General features: G+C 38.0%; 1 long non-coding RNA gene across 2 annotated transcripts in view; it reads left to right on the top strand.

The window, feature by feature from the left end:
* Positions 1 to 22,438, top strand: part of LOC149122239 (uncharacterized) — a 43,487-nt gene extending 21,049 nt beyond the window's left edge. For both annotated transcript variants that reach the window (XR_016220483.1, XR_016220482.1), the window contains 2 exons: positions 9,004 to 9,115; positions 21,717 to 22,438. This is a non-coding gene — a long non-coding RNA (uncharacterized LOC149122239). The remainder of the gene's footprint in view (positions 1 to 9,003; positions 9,116 to 21,716) is intronic.
* Positions 22,439 to 23,411: the final 973 nt, after the last annotated feature.

Consider the following 23,411-nt stretch of genomic DNA (forward strand, 5'->3'; position numbering starts at 1 on the left):
GTGGCAGGCATGCTTCTCAAGGGGGGGTGTCTCTGGCAAGTTTAGTAAACAGGACGAATCAACTCTCTCCCTAGCATAATATGCTGAAGTTGGAAGCCCTCATTGAGTTGGGTGATTGAGTCAGAAACATCACTTTCTGTAAGGGCAAGGATGAGGACTAGAATTTTGCTCTCAGATTGGCTTCTTATTGTGAGTTTCTCATTTGATCCTTTTGGGTTTCTGTTCTTATCTTCCATGTGTCTCTGTCCTGAGATACGGAGGCATACTTTGCAGTAGGCCCTACCAAAGGCACTTCTGGTTGCAGCCTAGCTCACTCTGAGTGACCTTTCCTCCCAGTCTAAAGTGCTATCAAGTCAAAATACTAAAGTACAATTTGCTCCCTTTTTCTGTACCTGTGGCACCATTGATTGACTGCCTTAACAAATTGGTTCAAATTTGCAGCCAAATTATAAAACTTTGAAGGCTTGAGGAAGTATGCAGGCAAGCAAAATAGTTTTCTAGTATTATGAATTATTCAATATTAAGTTCCATTTAATAATAAGAAGAGGCTATTTGTGTCTGGCACAAAAGAAGATAAATCAAGACCTTACAAATTCTTAGTTTTAAAAAGAAGAAATTCTCTGAAAGAAATACTTGGCCACTTAAAGGTCTCTCTTTTTCCTGTGTCCTTTTTCAGAGCTACAAAGAACTCACTGAAGGTCAGCTATTCTTTTTGAGGTCTCCATGGTAGCTGTGATCTCAGCCAGTCTCTGATTTAGAACATCAGAATTTTATAACTGATAACAAACTCATGAAGACCAGATCAGGGCACTGGTTCTCTACTCTTATATGCCATATCAAATGTACTTACTTACTAGTTCCTTGTGCCTGGCATTCTTCACACAGTGACAATGAGGAATTTATGTCTAGGCTGGAATGCACTGGACAGATGGAAAAGGAACTGATGTTACCTATCAGGTAGCCTCCCATGCTCATCAGTACAGGACCGCGACAGTTCATTGATTGAACCATTAGGTGAGACTCACATACAGATTAGAAGGGCAAGGTGGAATCCTGGAAAGAAAATTTAATCTAGATGAGTATTAGAAAGATAAAAGAATGAGAATAGTCATTGGGAAAACAGCATCTGTATGGAGAAAGAACTATAGAAAGGTTACATTAGCAAACTAAGTTGGAATAGCCCTAAGTATACAACAGGTGGGAGAAACACCAGATCTTGAAGGGAACAGAATCCCTTTGAACTACTTATAGTTGGTGACCTCAAAGGCTGGTAAAGTCGGAGATAGTCTCAGCTTTAGCACAGCTGCTCTTGGGCGTTATTAATGGCACGAGAATGGACCTTGGAATTGGTAAAAGAGTAACAGCTAAACCAACAGTTAAAAAATAGAACTCAATCTCCAAGTCATTAGGCCTATCCATCAATTATACAAGAAAAGTACCTTGTTGATGGACATGAAGAGGGAGAAATAATCCTGAGCCCACACCAATATCAACAATTTTGTCTTCAGTCCTAGTTCATGTTTTAAAAAATTAAAGCTGTATTTTCATTATTTTCATCTTTATTTGACAAATGAAAAGTATATATATTTATGGTATATGATATAAGGTTTTTAAAAAAAGATTTATTCATTTATTTGAAAGGCCAGAGTTACACAGGGAGAGACAGAGATCTTCCATCTACTGGTTCACTCCCCAGATGGCCACATCCGGGGCTGGGCCGGACTGAACCCAGCAGCTTGGAACTCCATCCAGATCTCCCACGTGGGTAGTAGGGACACAAGTACTCTGACCATTTCTGCTGCCTCCCAGGTGCATTAGCAGGGAGCTTGATTGGAAGTGGAGCAGCCAGCACGTGAACCAGCACTTATATAGCATACTGGCATTGAAAATGGTGGCCCAGGTCTAAGGTTTTGATACATGTATGCATTGTGAAGTGATTGCCACTATCAAGATCATTAGCATATAACCACCTCGCATAGTTATCTTCTTTTTTATGATGAGATCATTTAAGATCTATTCTCTTGGCAATTTTCAATTATGCAATCCAGTATTGTTAACTACAGTTACCATGTTGTGCATTAGATCTCTGGAACACGTGATTTAAACTCAAAGTAGTTGGAGACTCCAGCTCATAGCTTAGATACAATTCAGGATTCAGCTCAGTTATCTTTAAGTCTTCTTTCCTAGCTGCACAAAATCCTTAGAAGATGAGAAAAATTGTAGGATGGGGCTTTCAATAGGCAAACATAAAAAAAAAAAAACTCTCCAGTTGTCGGTTACATATAATTACACCAAATTGAAGTTAAGTCTTAAGGAAAAATAAAGGAGGAAAGTGTTCTGCCTTTTCAAAGCAGAAGCTCAACCCATCAGAGTGCTCCCTGCAGCATTCAGAAAAAGTAGAGATGGCTTTAGGCCTCAGAAAATGTATCCTGGAGACAAGTGCATCTAAAACCTTACTCCACAGAACAATCACCTGGAGAGCTTGTTAGAACCAAGATCTGGCCCCTGCCCAGAGTGTAATAAGCTCAAGATTGATGCTGACTGGGCCAATCCCTGCACACTGGAAAGTACTGCAATGGACCTATGGCTCAGTGGACTTCGTTCCCAGGTCAAGAAAGCTCTCTCAGGCATGGTTCAGGAGCTGTCTTCTAATCCAGGGTGTGCCATGTGGCTTTCACCATCCCAGTGGAATCACCAGTGCCGTTTCCACATGCTCACACAGAGCACTATCTTCCTGGGCCACTGCTACTTTCATATGGCAGAAAACAAATTTCACCCAAAGCTTTGAACATCACACTTCTAAAACAGGAGCAGAACCAATATTGAGGCATGCGATTCATTTGAGTGGACCTAGTGGTACCCAGGAGCATTTGTGTCTATTTTTCATTGCGTCAAAACCTCCTTATGTGGCAGAGATCATCAATGATGCGTTTTCCACACCTGCTTTCCACCACGCAAACCCTCACTGTGAGGCTTGGCTACAGAAAATTTAACTGGGTCTATGGGCCACTCTGCATCTCTCATTCTTTTTAATGGACACTCTCTGCTGATTTCCTGCAAAATTTTCCCACATTTCTGAAGGAACAAAAACAGGCTGATACTTGTGGACACTAAGCATTGTTTTGGTCCCTCATTTAAGTTATCTTAATCCGCACAATATCTCTTAAGAGATAGGCATTGCCGTTCTCATTTTACAAATGCTGTAACTAAGATACAGAGAGATTAAGTCACTTCATAAAATTGCATGGCTCAAAAGCAAATAAACTGAGATTTAAATCTCATTTCTCACTATTTTGCTACATAATTTGTCCCATTTTCTGAATTGCTCTAAATTGCAAATTACCTTGGGGTCATTATGCTTATACTTCCAATATCTTTTCCATCGTCAAAGGTAAGAAATCTCCCAATTTATATTAAATAATCATTTTATTCTTTTCTAAATCTGGAGCCTGAAAAAGCCAGCCTTGCCTGTCTTGCTCTTTTTCTTATTGGACATTGCCAATCTAGATGAATCAAAGCACGGATGAAATGTCTCTGCGCCCCACAACAGTGAGTCAACAGTGCATTAATTTCATGCCTGGAAAGACTTCACCTCTTCCTTAGTTTATCTAAAATATCCTCTAGTAAGAATGGTAAGAGAATTTTCTGAGACATGATTTTATGTTAGCACCAAATTTACTCTATTTAGAGTTAGAAAAAGTATATATATAAAATGCTTTGTAAAGCAGTCAGCATTATGGCACAGTGGGTTATGTTGCTGCCTGTGGTGTGGGCATCCCATATTAGAGCGCTTGCTTGAATCCTGGACTCTCCACTTCTGATCCAGCTCTCTGCGAATCCACCTGGGAAAGCAACACAAGATGGCTCAAGTACTTCAGTCCCCGCCACCTACATGGGAGACACAGATGGAGTTCGAGGCTCCTGGATGGACCAGTCCCAGCCATCATAGCCATTTGGGGAGTGAACCAGTGGATGGAAAATCTCTCTTTCTATGTCTTCCCCACCCTCTGACAGTCTGCCTTTCAAATAAAGAAAGAAATAAATCTTAAAGTGCTTTGTAAAAATATAGTATTTTTGTGTTTCCTATATTATTTTTTAAGATTAAAAATTTTCAACCCCATTCCAAATTAATAAGCCTTTCAAGAAGATTGAGGCTAATATTATGGGGTTTTTTTTGGATATTTCTGGTTTCTTTATGTACTCAACCAAATATTAATGCAACTTTACTCTATGTCATTTAAATAATACTCTGGTGGCAAAAATGAGTGGTTGCTATCTTAAGTTTCATGAAATCTGAAAGCATGTGACTATCATTGAATTTCTAAGTTTCCTTATAAGTTATAGTAATAAAAAGCTCTAATAATCTTATGAAAGTTTTAAACAGAAATGTTAATAAGGACAATGCACTGATCCATATCAAAATTGCCTTTTTTGCATCATAAATTTATATGTTAATGATGCAATTCAGTCACAAAACTAAGTTTTTCATGGCATTTTCCTTCTCTCTCTGGGTAGGTTTGAAGTTACATATAATACTAACAGTGTTAATCCAGGAACATTTAGAGGAGGATCAACTGTAAGACATTTACTGATTTACTGTAGTATGAAATCTGATTTTGACTTAGTAATTAGGATACATATTCAGAAATTGAGATAAATATGACCAGGCTGCTTATCGTTAGGTATTTTTATGTTTACTGATTACTTTCAACATAATTATAAACATTACTTCAAAGTTAATTATTTTCTTACCAAAACTCTTCTGGTTGATTTGTGTCTGGCTTTCAAATGGTACTCTACTTTCCATCTTTCTATTTTTTTTAAAAGATTTATTTACTTGAAAGGTAGAGTCACAGAGAGATGGGAACATAAAGAAAGAGATCTTCCAGAGCTGGTTTTTTGAAAAAAATAAACAAAATTGACACACCATTGGCCCAACTAACCAAAAAAGGAGAGAGAAGACTGAAATCAATAAAATTAGAGATGAGTTAGGGAATGTAACAACAGACACCACAGAAATAAAAGGAGACATCAGAAATTACTACAAAGAGCTGTATGCCAACAAACTTGGAAACTTAGCAGAAATGTATAGATTCCTGGACACATACAACCTACCTAAATTGAACTATGAAGAGATACAAAAACTAAACAGACCCATAACCAAGTCAGAAATTGAATCAGCAATAAAGGCCCTCCCAACAAAGAAAAAGCCCAGGACTAGATGGATTCACTGCTGAATTCTACCAGACATTTAAAGAATTAACTCCAATTCTTCTCTGTGGGGAGCAACTCGGACTAGACTGTTACTGGAATTAAGACTTATTCTGTGCATCTGCTCTCCCACAATATGGCGCTGAGAAGGGAGTAACAACTTCTACGCAGCTGCCTCTCGCCAACTTGAGTGATGACCTGCAGGAGCTGATCCTGCTCCTGATTGGAGGAGAGCAGCGTACTTGGCGTGTGGGTAGCAGAGTTGGGATTGGTGGAAGAGGACTATAAAGGAGGAGAGAGACAACATGCACGAGGAACATCTATCTGAAGGAACACCTGTGTAGCCCCCAAGAGAGCCGGCCGGCGGTGTGCCGCTCCCCCGTGGAAGTGGGGAAAGTGGCAGGGGGAACCGCCCTTCCACGGAGGTGGAAGGGACGGTAGCCAACCCGGGAAGAACCAGCAGCAAACCCGGGAAGGGCCGAGCAGACCAAAGAACAGCGCAGGGTCCTGTGTCGTTCCTCCGCAAAGAGGGGGAGCAACATAATAGAATAGAAACACAAGAAACCAATCCAAACATCTACAACCAACTTATATTTGATCAAGGAGTTAAAGGAAATTCCTGGAATAAGGACAGTCTATACAACACACGGTGCTGGGAAAACTGGATTTCCACATGCAGAAGTATGAACTAAGACCCCTACCTTAAACAAAAATCCACTCAACATGGATTAAAGATCTAAATCTATGACCCAACAGCATCAAATTATTAGAGAACATTGGAAAAACCCTGCAAGATATAGGCACAGGCAAAGACTTCTTGGAAAAAAACCCAGAGGCACAGGCAGTCAAAGCCAAAATTAACAACTGTGATTACATCAAATTGAGAAGCTGCTGTACTGCAAAAAGAAACAGGAAAATGAAGAGGAAACTGACAGAATGGGAGCAAATATTTGCAAATTATGCAACTGATAAAGGATTAATAATCAGAATCTAAAAAGAGATCAAGAAACTCCACAAAAACAAAACAAACAATCCACTTAAGAGATGGGCCAAGGATCTCAATAGACATTTTTTAAAAGAGGAAATCCATACGGCCAATAGAAAATGTTCAGGATCACTAGCCATCAGGGAAATGCAAATCAAAACCACAGTGAGGTTTTACCTCACCTCAGTTAGAATGGCTTACATACAGAAATCAACTAACAATAGATGCTGGTGAGGATGTGGGGAAAAATGGACACTAACCCACTTCTGGTGGGAATGCAAACTGTTAAAGCCACTATGGAAGACAGTTTGGAGATTCTTCAGAAACCTGAATATAGCCCTACCACACGACACAGCCATCCCACTCCTTGGAATTTACCCAACGGAAATTAAATTGGTAAATAAAAGAGCTGTCTGCACCTCAATGTTTATTGCAGCTCAACTCACAATAGCTAAGGCATGGAATCAATGTAAATGCCTATCAACAGAAGACTGGATAAAGAAATTATGGGATATGTACTCTATGGAATATTACACAGCAGTAAAAAAAATTGAAATCCAGTAATTTGCAACAAAATGGCGGAATCTGGAAAATATCATGCTGAGTGAAATAAGCCAGTCCCAAAGGGACAAATATCATATGTTCTCTCTGATCGGTGACAACTAACTGAGCACCTAAAAGGAAACCTGTAGAGGTGAAATTTACACTATGAGAAGCAATGACTTGATCAGCCCTTGTCCTGCCTGTTGAGAAACAACTTACAATTTTATTTTTTTAGTATTTTCTTTCTACTTAATACCATTGGTTGAACTCTTTAATTAACACACAATTACTCTTAGGTGTTTAAAATTAACTGAAAAGTGATCTTTGTTAAATATAAGAGTGGGAATAAGAGAGGGAGGAGATGTACAGTTCGGCACATGCTCCTTCAGACTTACCCCTAAGGGTAAAGCTAAAAACTTGCCATGTGAATCAAAATCCCATTAAATTGGAAGGGACCAATGCCACTTTACTAGTTAAAGTGATAAAGTGATCCGTTTACATTCATAACTGATCATAAAGATAGGATTAAGTGTCAAAGAGATCACATAAGTAAGATCAGTGTCTGCTAATAATAATTGATATAATTAAAAAGAAGGGAAGGGTCTAACATGGGAAGCAGGATACACAGAAGACTCATAAAATGACAAATGCCCTAAATAGCACTCTGGTCTCAGAATCAGCCCTTAAGGCAGTCTGATCTGGCTAAAAATCCCATGAGAGTTTCCAGTCATGGAAAGCCAAGACACTGTGGCAAAAAAATGACCTAATGAAAAGATCTCTGTGAGTGAGATCTCAGTGGAAAGAACGGGCTATCAAAGAAGGAAGTACCTTTCTCTGAAGGGAGGAGAGAACTTCCACTTTGATATGGCTTTGTCTAAATAAGGTCGGAGAATGTGAACTCAGGAGGCACCCATAGCATTGGCAGCTCATGACTAGAGCCTTGGGTGATTACTGACATCATAAATAAGAGTGTCAATTGTTAAATCAACAACAGGAGTTACTGTGTACTTGCTCCCAATGTAGGACCTCTGTCCTTAATGTGTTGTACTATGAGAATGAATGGTAAATTAATCTTCAAAGAATACTTTATACTTTGTATGTCTGTGTGGGTGCAAACTGTTGAAATCTTTACTCAGTATAGAGTTTATCTTCTGTATATCAAGATAATTAAAAATGAATCTTAATGAAGAATGGGATGGGAGAGGGAGTAGGAGATAGGATGATTTGTGGGTAGGAGGGTGGTAATGGGGGGAAGAACTGCTATAATCTAAAAGTTGTACTTTTGAAATTTATATTTATTAAATAAAAGTTTTCTATTAAAAAAAAAGAAAGAGACCTTCCATCCACTAGTTCACTCCCCTAAATGGATGCATTGGCCAAGGCTGGGCCAGAGTGAAGCCAGGCCCCCAGAACTCCATCTGGGTTTTCCACATGAGTGGCAGGGGCCAAAACAGTTGAGCCCACTTCTGCTGGTTTCTCAGATACAATAGCAAGAAGCTGTGATTGGAAGTGGAGCAGCTGTGATGCAAACTGGTATCCAACATGGGATGCTGATGTTGCAAGCTGTAGCTTAACCAGCTGCACCACAGTGCCAGCCCCACCACTTTCCCTCTCAACACACCTCTCACTTTTACCTATTAACTTCATTAATCTGTTGATTGTTAGTCAGACTGTCCACTCTTTTTCATAAAGGTATTGTAAAGACATATTTCAGGTTTTTGTAGTGACTTTCTAAATAGAATAAAGGAGGGCAGAAAGGTTAAAGCAAGCATTCTACAAGTGTATCCAATACAATAGGTATATGAAAAATGCAAATTGATAAACTAAGTGTATTCATTGAAATACTTATTGGGATTATGAGGCTTAATAAAAACTACAAATAGACACACAAAATATTTCTGATTGTCTTAGACCAGATGAGAATCACTCATTTCCTCAAAACTCTACTTTTCCAGAGCAATGAAAAGAAAGACAAGAGAGGTAAAAGGGATCATGGATCTTGCTATGGCATTGATCCAATTATCTCACATTTCATTGGTTTCTGTCATCTGGTTCACAGAGGATTCTGCATCCACAAGAAGTGATGGAAGTGTACCTCCTCTTTATCATTTGTGAAGTAGGGATGCATTTTACACTGCCTGTGCTTGCATAGAGGAAAGCTATTACTGGTTCACTTCCCCCAAGGAAAGGGAAGTTATACTTTCAATTTCTGTCCTTGTTTTCTTTTTCTCTTTCCCACTGGTAATGGTGTGATTTACCTAAAGGATCCTTTTGGGAGAAAGAGTTGACTGTGCCTGACTCAGACTCCGGTGGCCTTTTTCCAAGCACAACCTGCTGCTGGCTGTGGATCTTCCTTTCTGCTCTCCACACTGTTGGGTAAGCCTGTGAGAGCAGCCCGCAAGGGGGCATCTGTTATTTCCATTCAAATCTGTTTAATTTAGAAGATTAATAGATGAATCAATTGATCACACATCAGAAAGCCATTCCCTCTGATAAACCTTGTGAGAAATAACATTAGGACTTCGAGCTCCTCTCGTCATTTCTCAATTAGTTATAAGCCTAAAAGGAAGGGGACAGAAACAGTTGTGTTTTATTGGACCTCTAAAACACTTCCAATGCTTAAATAGTTTGCTGGAATTAGGAAGGTCCATTTTTAGAGAAATTCTAAATAGTTTTTTTTATAATTAGCAAAAGAATCATTTGTGTTTTTTTGGTTTTGTTTTATTTAATGAGCACAAATTTCATAAATACTTTAGGAATATAGTGATTCTTCCCACCATACCTGCCCTCCCACCACTACTCCCATTCTTCCTCTTCTTACCGCTCCCATTCCCAGTCCCATTCTCTGTTGATTCATTTTTTTCAATTAACTCTATACACAGAAGACAAACTCTATACTAAGTAAATATTTCAACAATTTGCACACACACACACCCACATACACACAACTGTTTGATAATGAGTTTTACAGTTAATTCTCATAATGCAACTCATTTAGGATAGAAGTCCTTCATGGGAAGTAAGTGCACAGTGACTCCTGTTGTTAATTTAACAATTAACACTCTTATGTATGATGTCAGTGACCACCCAAGGCTCTTGACATGCGCTTCCTGGGCTATGGAAGCCTTTTGAATCCACAATCTCTGTCAGTATTTAGACAAGGCCATAAGCAAAGTGGAAGTTCTCACCTCCCTTCAGAGAAAAGTATAGCCTTCTTTGATGGGCACTTCTTTCCACTGAGGTCTCTCTGACAGAGATCCTTCACATAGGACATTTTTTTTTTTTTTTTTTGCGATGGTCTCTTGGCTTTCCATGCCTGAAATGCTCTCATGGACTTTTCAGCCAGACCCGAATGCTTTAAGGGCTGATTCTGAGGTCAGAGTGCTATTTACAGTGATTTTCATTCTATGAGTCTGCTGTGTGGACTGCTTCCCATGTTGGAACATTCTCTGTTTTAATTCTATTATTATTACTAGATACTTGATCTTATTTATATGATCCCTCTAACACTTAATCCTATTTATATGATCACTTTAACACTTAAGATGATATTTTTAAGGTAATGTCAAGATTATATCAGTATGTAGTCTGGGCTTATGAAAAGGAGGGTGGAAATACCACACCTTTTTATAAAAATATAAGATTCATGGAAATATCGAGAATATATAAGTACCACAGACACAGAGAACAAATAATAGTTTTTTAAATGCCATTTTCAATATGAAATTTTCCAATTCATAAAAAATTAATTAAGCTTTTCATGCAAGATTAATAAAATTTTGGAAAATATTGTTACAGAAGAAACATAACTAATTTTTAAATGGATTGTTTACCATAATAATTTATTTCACTTTTGGGGTTATTGTTAAGTGATCTTCTAGAATGTTTGTGTTTTTGAAAATTGTTTTTCCTCCCAAAACATTTTGTGTGCATATGTGTAGAATGTTTTGTGTATGTTTGTGCATACACACAAAAACATGTATATACACATGTGTATATATCTATGTTTATGTGTATTTGCATATAACATATGAATTATAATTGGATAATTAAAGAATGATTTGCTGGTGACAAAGTCTTCCCTGGGGAAGCATGTATTCTGACCTTTATGTTAGGGAGTCAGGATTCTGTGGGTGGTTTCAACTTTACACCAACAAGAAGCAGAACTGTAAGCAAAGTCATCACACCCACATTACAGACATTTCCTTCCTCATCCTACAACACCAGGGTTCCTCTTATTCTCTAAGAGCAATTTTTTTATATTTCTTCATATGTATTTCTTCTCCAAAATTTCATGTATATACACACACAACACACACACATGTTCTACTTTTGCTTTACTCTGTTACCTCCACATACATACCCCTACACGGGGTACATTTACCCTGGGCCTCTTTATCTTTCTCAGTGACCCACAATCTCAATAACTATGTACAATACAATGCCTGCATATGTAGTTGAAGAAATGTCTCCATCATGTCTAAAACTGAATATCCAAAACCAACATGCCCAAACTGTGTATAGTGTCTTTTCTCTTATACACACCCTCCTTCTTGCCTTCCTTTTTTCAGAAAGAGCACTTTCATCCAAACTAGAAACGTCATTCATCTAAGTTACCTTCCTTTCTCCATGTCATCACTTTCCTCAGATACTATTAGTTAATAAATGTGAATCCCCTAAACAAATTCTGCCTCTTTTTAAAAAAGAGACTTAATTTATTTAATGGGCTCACAGAGACAGAGAGAGCTCCCACCCACCTGTTCACCATCCAAATGCCTGCAGCAGCTAGGATTGAGTGAGTCCAAATACAGGTGCCAGGGATGCACTCAGGTCTCCTACATGTGTGTCAGCAACTCAGGTGCCTGAGTCATTACCTGCTGCCTTCCAAGGTGTGCATTATCAGGAAGCTGGACTCTGAAATAGAGCTGCAACCAAAACCCATGCGTGAGTTTTGACCTGGAAGGTGGGCATCTCAAATTGTGGACTGACCATTAAACCAACTACCCAGCCCATATTCTGCCTCTTTATAGACTATCAATTCTCATTAGATTCTGAGAATTGTTACTTGATTTATCTTATCTGTTCTTCCCATTGTCCTTACCAGTCTACTGTCAAAATAATCTTTCTAAACCAAAATCTAATCATGTTTACCCTTAAAGAGTTATAGAGATCATCCCATTACTGATTCCACAGCAACATGGAGATATTAAATAATTTAATGATTTGTAGACCTGCAGACTCTTAACTTCCTATCCAGTAGTCTTCCTTAGATTATATACCATGAAGTGAAATTCTAAAACAGAAGACAAATGTAATGATCAGCATGAAATGCATTGCTACAGTTCATGTTTTGGGTAAAGGATGAAAACTAGATGCTGCTTTTTTCCATTTAGTGGAAGGAAATAGTTGGGGCCCTCCTGAGTCAGCAATTGTGCAATATTGTCCTGAGAATTACAGGCCCTATTTCTACCTCTTGCTTTGATGCTAAAATTTGTCCTTCAATCGTCACTTTACCAATAGATTACCAATTTATTCAGCTGCACAAAGCCTCGTCATTTCAATATAATTCTTGGAGGATGTAGGCCTGGGGTCTCTTTCATTCACTGTCCTCAGAGCTCAGCATGTAGAAGGCAAATGTGCTGCGGGACAGTACTCCTTCAAATACTGTTCTAACATGAAGCTGTTATCAGCAACAGAACCAGGCAGAGGAAGCAAGCTCACAAGATCATACCAAAATCCTGGTCCCCACTCAGGCCATTGCACTTTTCAAAAGTTGCAAATTCTGCCAGCAGCAAAGATTTCATTTTCTGTTTCTCGTTTTGCTAGATCTTCTAGTTTATTCCCCAACTTGAACATCTGTCAGTCTTCTATTTAAGTGACCACCAAAGGTGAAAATCGAATACTTTTTGCTTTATGCTCTGATATAAGAATTAATATATAAACAACACCTAATTCCTTAGATCCATTTTAACTCTGACAATTGTGACTCATTTTTAACCTCTAATACTAGAGTTTACTTTGTCCCTGATACTTACTTTTGTTTTGGGGTGGGACCCAAATGTGGGTGGTAGTTATTTAAAAGTGACATCAAGCAAAAGTTAGTAAAGGGACAGAGGACTAAGAATTAAATCTCAGAGATGGGAGGGTGAGCAAAGCTTGGGAGGCTCAAGGTTTTGTTGGAAGTCAAAGATGGAATTAACCCCAAAGAAAAACTGTAGGTCAGCAAGGGGTGAATTTCTGAAAACAAACACTGAACTCCTTATTTTTTCATAAAAAGTCTATCAAGATTAATTTTTGCTTTTTTTATTATGAAATGCCCATCATCTTAAAATGGCCTCATTAATCCTTTCCACTTTAAGCCCCTTACTGTTGTCACAACACCAGTATTAGAGTCTCCCTGGTGCTTGTTTTTTTCAATCAGCTTTATTGATTTTGATACACAAGCAACTGCACGTGTGTCATGCGGATGGGACACGTTGGCATACTGTGATATTATCACCACAATTCAGGTAATCAACTTATCCATGACCTCTAAAATCTTCTTATTCCCCCATGCTTTTTGTGATAAGAATGTTTAATATGAGATTTACCCTCTTAATACATTTTTAAGTGCACAAGTATATGTTGACATCAGGCACTATATTGAACAGCAGATGTCAAGAACATATTCATCTTAACTAACTGAAGTTTAATACCCACTGAACAACATTCTTCATTTCCCACTCCCCCCAGCCCCTTAGCAGCCACCATTTTATTCTCTGCTTCTCTGCGTTTTACTATTTTAGAAACCTCAGATGAGTGGAATCCCATAGTATTTTTCTGAAACTGATTTATTCTTTTTTTGTTACTTTTTGAAGATTTATTTATTTATTTTCATTTATTTAATAAATATAAATTTCCAAAGTACAGCTTATGGATTACAATGGCTTTTTCCCTCCCATACTTTCCCTCCCACCCACAACCCTCCCATCTCCCACTCCCTTATTCTACTAACCATAGTGTTTTCCAGGTTTATCCATGTTGTCATAAAATATGTCTTTATTTTTTAAAAGCTTGCTAATATTCCATTATACATGCATACTAAATATTCTTTGTGCAGTCATTTTTCATAGACATTTGAGTTGTTTTCATGTCTTGACTACTGTGGATAATGCTTCACTGAACATGTAACAGCAGATACCTCTTTGAGATTCTGATTTCAATTCTTTTGATATAGATCCAGAAATAGGATTGCTACATCATACGGTACCAACGATGTACAAGTGTCCTTCTGTCTCCACATCTTCCTCAACACATTTTATCCTTTGAGTTTTTTTTTTCTGTGCTTTGATAATGGCTTTTCTAATGAATGTGGGGTCATTTCTCATCATGGATGTGATTTTATTTGCATTTCCATGATGATTAGTGATGTCAAATACCTTTTATCATACCTGACCACCATTGCTGTGTTTTACTTGTAGAAAAGTCTATTCAAGTCCTTCAATCTCCCTTTCCTTGAAAGAAATTTTCCTATTTTCTTCAACTTCACTTTCAAGCTGATTTACATTGCTGGAAAAGTTTTGAGTCAAAAATTCACTACATATGCCTACAAAATATCTATGTATCCTGATCTACTTCAGCAGGGCCTTCACAAAACCTCTGATTTGCCTTTATATGGATCCATCATGCCAAATGGCCATTCAATATTTTCTTCTCCAATGTCATCTACTATCTTCAAGTCTCAAAACCATGCCCTAGTATCTCTTTGTTCTACAGTCAGGTTCATTGTTGATTAAGAAAAAACACATTTATTCGTGTGTGTGTGTGTGTGTGTGAAAGAGAGAGAGAAAGAGAGAGAGGGGGTGGGGGAGAGAGAATCTCCCATCCACTGGTTCATTCCCCAAATTTCAGCAAAAGGCCAGGTCCGGATCAGAGACCCAAACCAAGACCCAGGAACTCAGTGTAGGTCTTGCACATGGGTGGTGAGGACCCATTTATATGAGCATTCATTGCTGCCTCTCAGGATCTGCATTAGCAGGAAGGTATAGGCAGGAGCTAGAGCCAGGAATTCAACCCAGGTACTCTTGATATGAAAGTATCTTAACTGCAGAAACACTTCTTTTGCGAGGTCAGAGTTAGTTTCTACAAATTCCTTCAACTTTCACTCTCTGCATGTCAGACTTGTTTTTTCTTTAATTTCTCCAGATTTTCTCCCTTCTTGTCTCTAAGAGTACTCTCAACCTTTTTCAATATTGAAACTTTCTTTGCACATTTCCTACCATCAGTTAGAATTCTCTCTTCTCACTACTTGCAGAATCTTGCTTGATCGACCTTCAATCACAAATTTTCCATTGACTTTTTGATCTTCCAACAAAAAGTGCATATATGGTATATTGAAACCACAAATGTATGTGTATATATAAATGAAGGAATAATATAGTTTTCACCCCCTGACTACCATTTCTTTGTGGTCCAGTGATATTTTATGAAGACCACAGCAGTTTTTAAGTAGTCGATTTCCTTGCGCTGAACCTTCCAGTTGGTATTGCAACTGTGGAGTATGGACATTAGCCAGAACTGTGGTGACGGCTTATTAGTTCTAACTCTACCTAACTCTTTGATCAAGTTTCTGAGTAGACACCGGTCCCCCACAGTGGATTGTAGGCATAAAGGGCTAACATCGGAGGAATGTTGTCTCCACTCCAGAAGTTTGAGTTAGGGACTTCTCCAAAGGATAAGCATTAGCCTGGATAAGCCACATCTGGTTTCCAGACTGAAGTTTTATCACATGCCTTTTGTAATGTCAAGGTGTTGAGGACGGAATTGGTGAGTTTTATTTATATTTTACTTTTTACCAAACTGTGATTTAAACATGTGGTTGTATTAATTAACATTTTCTCTAAAGTATGTTGAAGTAATTAGAATTTTTAATAGTTTTTCTTAAGTAGGAACACACAAATAGGTTTTAAGAAAAAAGGATCAAAAAGCCAATAAAGCAAGAATGTAAGGAATGTTTAACATGTATGTAGCATCTATTTTATATTTAAATCTTATTTTTTTTGACAGGTAGAATTATAGACAGTGAGAGAGAGAGAGAGAGAAAGGTCTTCCTTCCGTTGGTTCACTCCCAAAATGGCTGCTACAGCTGGTGCTACGCTGATCCAAAGCCAAGAGCCAGCTGCCTCCTCCTGGTCTCCCATGCAGGTGCAGGGCCCAAGCACCTGGGCCATCCTCCACTGCCCTCCTGGGCCACAACAAAGAGCTGGACTGCTTCTCTTTCAATTCAGCTCTCTGCTTATGGCTTGGGAATGCTGCAAAGGATGGCCCAAGTACTTGGGCCCCTGTATCCACGTGGGAGATGCAGAGGAAGCTCCTGGCTCCTGGCTTCAGATCAACTCAGCTCTGGCAGTTGCAGCCATTTAGGGAGTGAACCTGTGGGTGGAAGACCCTTCTCTCTGTCTTTCCCTTTCTCTGTAACTCTGCCTCTTAAATAAATGAATAAATCTTTTTTTAAAAAAATAATATAGTGCTTTATATGTATTTAAATGTTCATAAAGTACTGATATTTCCTATGATATTGATTTATATTCCAACCCTGGAAATAAAACAAGACTCATTGTCTTTCTTTCGCACAGAGCACAGGGTTTCAGAATCAGGTTTATCTTTGAACACAGGCAAAAGCTTGCTGACAAGATATTCTGGAACAACTTGCTATTAGGAAGGAAGTGTGAGTGGGAGGACGAGAAGTAGCTCATGCCCATATGACACATACAAGTTGTGAATGTGTTAGAAGTCCATGATGTAGAACATAAATGGCTGTAACCATTTATCTCACTGACATAAAGGACCTTATTCTAATCTTTTGTTTTTATAGCTCTTCTCTGTATTAGATTGTCTTTCTCTGCCTCTTTTGCTCTCATTTTGCTCAATCAGGTAATAAGCTGATGATTGTAAATATTACCCCTTATGACATCTGAGAAAATGTAGAACCTGTCAAAATGTCTTGAGCAAACTGCACGAGCTTCCATGTTGGGGCATTTACCCTTGTTACTCCAGGAAAAAAAAAAAAAGCAAAATCATGACTGCTTAAGGAATATTAGTGAATTCTGTCCTTTCTAACAATAATCTAGGCTTTTAGAGTTATTTTATCTAAAACTGTCACAATCGTTTTATCTGCAAGCATCTCTGCATCCCACAGAAATTGGTAGTAAAAAAGACACTGTCAAATTATTATCCTAGAACAAAAGATAATCAAGTGATTCTTTTCTGACAATACAGTACACAGCAATTGGAAATCCATCCAATAATTTGTTCAACAAACAATTATTGGGCTTCTGTAATTTTCAAAACTGTTTGACAGGTGCGTGAGGAATTCAGACATGAAGATCATGGTACTCCTACTCTTGGGAAGCTTGGAGGCTACTTTGGACCGAAGCCTTTATAATCCCAGTTATATTGACTGCATATCTGAGGGTGCTTCAAAACATTCATCAAAAATGGAATTAAAAGATAGCTTTATTTTGGTGCAAACATTTTTTGAAACTATGCATATCTTTTTCTTTATAGCCACTTCCATGAACATTTGCAAGACCTCTCCTATGCATGGCTTCAGAATTTTTTGTACCGAAACAAACATCCTTTAATTCTATTTTCCAAAAATTTTTTGAAGTATTCTCATACCTTTTGAAAAGAAGCTTTTGGGGCCGGCGCTGTGGCTCCCTTGGTTAATCCTCTACCTGCGGCGCTGGCATCCCATATGGGCACCAGGTTCTAGTCCCAGTTGCTCCTCTTCCAGGCCAGCTCTCTGCTGTGGCCCAGGAGGGCAGTGGAGGATGGCCCAAGTGCTTTGGCCTCTGCACCCGTGTGGGAGACCGGGTAGAAGCACCTGGTTCCTGGCTTTGGATCGGTGTAGCTCCAGCTGTAGCAGCCATTTGGGGGGTGAACCAATGGAAAGAAGACCTTTCTCTCTGTCTTTCTCCCTCACTGTCTAACACTATCTGTCAAATAAATAAATGAAAAAAAAAAAAGACAAGGACTTCTGCAGAATTCCTGAATCAAAAAAAAAAAAAAGAAGAAGAAGAAGAAAGAAAGAAAAGAAAAGAAAAGAAAAGAAAAGGAAAAAGGAAAAAAGCTTTTTCCTTTGAGAACTTGTAATACTCTGAATTTTTCTTTTGGAGCCAGATTCTGACAATCATGTATAGGATCTATTTATCTGAATAGTCATCTCAATAGCTTGTAAGATTTTGGGTTCATTGGAAGAAATAATAGCTTAAACAACTCTGTTTCCAGCCATACATTGCATTGACCATTGTAATGTCATATAAAATCATGGATAACTATATTCCTAGCCAGGGTTTGGGAACCCTAGATGAATAGAACATTTAATTAACAGTTATGGGCAAACAAAAGGAGGGCTAGGTCACTTCAGTTTGAAGACACATAGATAAATCTTTTGGAAGTTAGCAATTAAGTTTTAGATGGATTGCCACCATTTAATTCAAAACACTAAGCTGTTTGTTGCCCTCTTTTAAAATTTAAGTTGCCAAATTGGCCAATGAAAAGTGGGACATTCACAATCTACGCATTTTTCTATATATGATCAAATTAGTACATTTTTCAATGTATTTCAGATTATTTCAGTTGTAAGTTTATTGTACCCCTAAACTTGTTTTTGAACTCATGACTTGATGGCTTATGCGCTCAGGCAGGGCACTGTAGATATGGGTTACCACTTCTGCGTGTTGCTGGACCTCAGCTGGTGTGCCACAAAGCTTTTCCTCTGTCTAGTGGAAGGTCTGTGAAGCATGACCTTAAACCTATCTGTAGTCTCAACAAAGGGTAAATACTGTATTCTTGGCTCCATGTTTAAATTGAGATCCTATATTAATATCAGGTCCCTAAGATTGATTATTACCTTGATGGTCCTTTTCTTAATTTTTTTTTTAATTATTTATCTGAAAGGCAGAAAGACACAAAGAGATCTCTCATCCTTTGGTTCAATCCCTAAATGCTGGCAACAGCTGGAGCTGGGGTTGGTCAGGTTGAAGCCAGGAACTGGAAACTCAGTCCACATGGGTGGGTGACAGGGACCCAAGGACTTAGGCCATCACCTGCTGCCTCTCAGAGTACACATTTTCAGGATTCTGGAATCAGAAGACAAACTGAGACTTGAACCCTGGCACTGTGATAGGAGATGTGGACATCCTGAGTGGATTTTTAATGGCTGCACCAAGTTCCTGCCCCTTGAAATCACTTCTTATTGGATATACTAATTCTTTTGACCATAATTCACAAGGTGAATGTGATGTGTTTAAGGTTTTTATTATAGAAGCAATTCAGTTTTGGTTGCAAGAAAGATTCAATTAAGCATGCAGGAACACTATGTTTATTAGGAAAAATAGATTTATCATAGGAATTAGAACTTACACAATGGTGAGGGAAATTAGGTATGTAAAAGTCAAAAAAAAAAAGGAGTGGGGAGGGGATGACATTGCCTGGGAAACTTAACTAGCCAACTCTGATATAGTTCTTATGTAGAAAGCTGGAAGCAATACACATCTAGCTACAGAAATGGGGTCAAAAAAGGAGGCAGGTACAGAAATAGATGGAAGCTCATTTATTTTCATGGCTATTAAAGCTCTGTCAGTTGGTGGTAAGGCATTTGGTCATGAACCATGATGGTAATGAACATGGGGTACTGTTGACTATCAGGATTGTTGGTAAAGAAGGAGAGCTAGACACAGGTGGGACAAAAATGAGGATACCCTGGAAACTGCCTGCAGCCATCTCCCATGGCCTCCGACGGATGGTGACTACTAGTGTGTAATGACTCAGCTTTACTTCCACCTTCTAGGATAAAAGCAGTATTTGAAAGGTGGTAGGAAATGTGCGTTATCTTCTAACACCACTTTTTCTCCATGAACTTTTTGAAGTACCCTCATACCTGCTGTGTTATTTTCCATGAGCTAAAGTCTAGCACATAGGGATGCAGGCTTTCCCCTCAGCTTTATCAAGTTGATGGTTAAATAATTCATAACTATATTCAGAGGAAAATGTAAAATTATGAAAAAAATACAAAACGGGAGAATAAAAATTGCTCAAAAGCTCAAGATTGAGAGGTCAACGCTATGAACAGTTGTGCAGATTCTCATTTCTTTTTCTCTGGGAACTTTTCTCTCTTGTTCTAGGGAATTCATCATGAACCAAGACAGTAATTAAGGGTCTAGGTTTTGGTTTGTTTCGCTGGGTATTGAAGACCAGATTTGTCACTAAGCAACTATTACTTGCGTTTATTTCATATAAAATGAAGATAAAAGCAGTGCTTACTTGTGTTGTATAGAATCCAGCTTTCCTTTTGTTTTTAAAGATGTATTTATGTATTTGAAAGTCAGAGTTACACAGAGAGAAGAGAGGCAGAAAGAGAGAGAGAGAGAGAGAGAGAGAGAGAGAGAGATCTTCCATCCGCTGGTTCACTCCCCAGATGGCCTCAATGGCCACAGCTGCACCTATCTGAAGCCAGGAGCCAGGAGCTTCTTTCGGGTCTCCCATGTGGGTGTGGGGGCCCAAGGACCTGGGCCATCCTCTACTGCTTTCCCAGACCATAGCAGAGAGCTGGATCGTAAGTGGAGCAGCTGGGTCTCAAACCAGCACCGACATGGGGTGCCAGTGCTTCAGGCCAGGGCGTTAACCTGCTGCGCCACAGCGCCAGCCCTGAATATAGCTTTCTAAAGATGTCTGCATCTCACTCTTCAGAACCTCGTGTTGGATTTCATGGTGATGCAGGAATTCTGTAGAACACAGAATTAAGCTTGTCGCTCAGCTAATCTCGAGATAGGGCATTTTTCCTGGGTTATATAGCTGGGCCTAATGCAATTACAAGAGTTCTTATGAATGGAAGAGGGAAGCAAGAGAGAACCAGAGATGAGGCACTATGAGAAGAGCTCAGCCTGACCCTGCTTGCTTTGAAAGTGGAAACATGGGGCCAGAGGCTGAGGTTTGCCATGTAGAAAGAAATTAGGAGAAGAAAAGACAATAGGTCATCCCTGGAGCCTCCAAAAGGAATGTAGCCCTGCCAAAGCCATGAGTTTGGCCTTGGGAGCTATGTTGTGGATGTCTGACCTTCAAAATTGTAAGATAAGAAACTACTAAGGTTGTGGTAATTTGTTATAATGGTAATATACAACCTCAGGAGATTGTTGAAGTATTAAGTGAGAGAATTCATGCAATTATATGAAAATATGTGAAACTTTGTTCTTTCATTGTATGGGTAAAACAAAACATATTACACTTAAATTTATGCATTAAAATCATGATTATCCCATTGTGTGACTTATATAAGGCTACTTCAAAACATTCATGGAGAAATGGAGTTAGTAGGTGAGTTGAGAATAGGCACAGCAAGTTAAGTCACTGTTTAACATGCCATTATCGGTATCAGAATGCTGCTCCTCTTATAATCCAGTTTCCTGCTAATGCATCTGGAAAGGCAATGGATGACATCCCAAGTGCTTTGGTTCCTGCTACCCACACTGGGAACCAAGTTTAAACTCCAGGCTCCTGATTACAACCTAGCCCATTACTTGTATTGCAGGCATTTGGGGAGAAAACCAGTGGATGAATGATCTCTCTCTTTGTCACATTGCCTTTCAAATAAATCAATGAATGATGAAAATAAATCTTAAAAAGAGATGTTTATTTTGGTACAAAAATTTTGAAACCCAAACATAGTAATGCACTTTTTTTTGGTGAAGTTTCTGGAGACTCCTCCTGTGTGTATGTGTGTATGTGTGTATGTCCCCTATTGTTGGATAGTTAAGATCAATTCCACAGCCTAATTTTTCGAGAAATTTGTCAGTCTAAATGCCTGTTTTAGACTCTGTGGCTAATATGATATCAGGCACATAGTAAGACCTGTATTTAGGCATTCAATAGGTAAATGAATAAATGGTCAACATACTCGTGCCTACATATTTTTTCACATTTGTCTTTTGTTTTTAAGCTCAATTCCCAGAAATGGAATTACTGGATCAAAATGAATTGAACATTTTCCTGCTCTTTATACCTACTGCCAAATGGATTTTCTGAAAGGTTATACCAATTTACACTCCCACAATATTGTATGAATATGACTCTGTCATCCTACCCATGTAAGTGTTGAGCATCTTATACTTAAAAATCTGACAGCTTTTTTGCCATTGTTAATTATCAATTTAATGCATTTTTGATTGTTTATAATGTCAATAAACTCAATAATGCTTATTTTATATTATTGACCATCTTTAGTGTTTCTCTTATGAATTCTATAATTATTTTCAACGTAGAAATTATTTTAAAATAAAGATGATAATAAAGGTATAGAAAAGGATCAGTCCTGAAGCAGCATGTAAACTTTTACAAATGTTAGTTATTACAATATTAGCTTGATTTATTGACATTTATTTTTGAAACAGAATGTAGGAGATATATTTAAAAGTCTTCTCTCCCAAAGAGTTCTTCTACTTTGCATATTCTTGTTATTCATATTTGTTGCATGCTCACACACAACACACATGCATTTGCCAATAATATGTGTGATTCTTGCTTTTATTTCAAATTACCTTCTATTTGTTTTCCTAGAGTGTTAGTATTTTTCATATGCCTCTGAGTTCTTCATGTCAAAAGGTTTTAACTCTTCATTTGTCAAATTTTTGGTAATTTTTTCCCAGTTAGTCAATTGTTGTTAAATTGAATTTCAACTGAATAAATTTATTTGAAAATCAGCTAGTTGCATTAACTTTCAGTGTGTAGAATTAATACTAAACTTACAAGATTTCCATTCACAAATTTGGTTTAGCAGCAAAACACCATTATAGTAGTCATTAATATTTTCTGATTTATAATATCTAATCCTTTCTTAGAATGAACTGCTGAAACTACAAACTGATAGCAGCTATTAAAATCTATGCTATCATCTGATTATCTTAAGGTGGAAGTTACATAATACATTTAAAGGTCTTATATTTTATTTAATCCTTTTGACAATATTAACTTACAGTGAAGACTGTAAATGATAATGATTTCATGAATTAAAATTTTCAAAAGAAAAAATCAGATCTACTCTATTGTCAAAATTCAAGCACTATTAGGAGAACTTTTTTTTTTTCTTCTGAAGCTGTTAAGGGTAAGGGTGCATTGCATGTACCTTTAGTGGCAGACTCCTCTCATCTTCATGGGGTGGTGCTGGAATCCGTTCAGCCTGGTGCGATATTTTCATGAAAAATAAAAAGGAATGTAACCGAATAGATGTCGGTTATAATAAATGTCTTCCTAGTATATACAGTAAAGAGATAAAGAAAATAAAATGTTTTCAGAACTTGTCACCTCAAAGACTGAATCAGACAAAATTATTACAGAATCTGTAAGTCCTTCCAATAAATCTGTAACATCTAATCAATGGGTCAAAAATGAGGAACCGATTTCTGTTAATTGTCCTTAAACTACTCAGAAGATAACTAAAAATGAACCAGCACTTTGTTGTGGATGTTTGTGGAGAAAGAGACAGTTTTTTTTCCTCTCACAAGAAACAAAAATTTGACCATTTGTTGGCTTAAGAGACTAAGTTGTAATTTAAACATCTCTCATCGGAAAATGTGTTCAGTGTGCAGTGGTTATGTTTATGTACATTTAGAAAGCAGCAGACAGAGCTACAAAGAAT

This window comes from Oryctolagus cuniculus, chromosome 14, assembly GCF_051225735.1.
Source record: "Oryctolagus cuniculus isolate XC-2025 breed Fujian yellow rabbit chromosome 14, ASM5122573v1, whole genome shotgun sequence".
NCBI lineage: Eukaryota > Metazoa > Chordata > Mammalia > Lagomorpha > Leporidae > Oryctolagus > Oryctolagus cuniculus.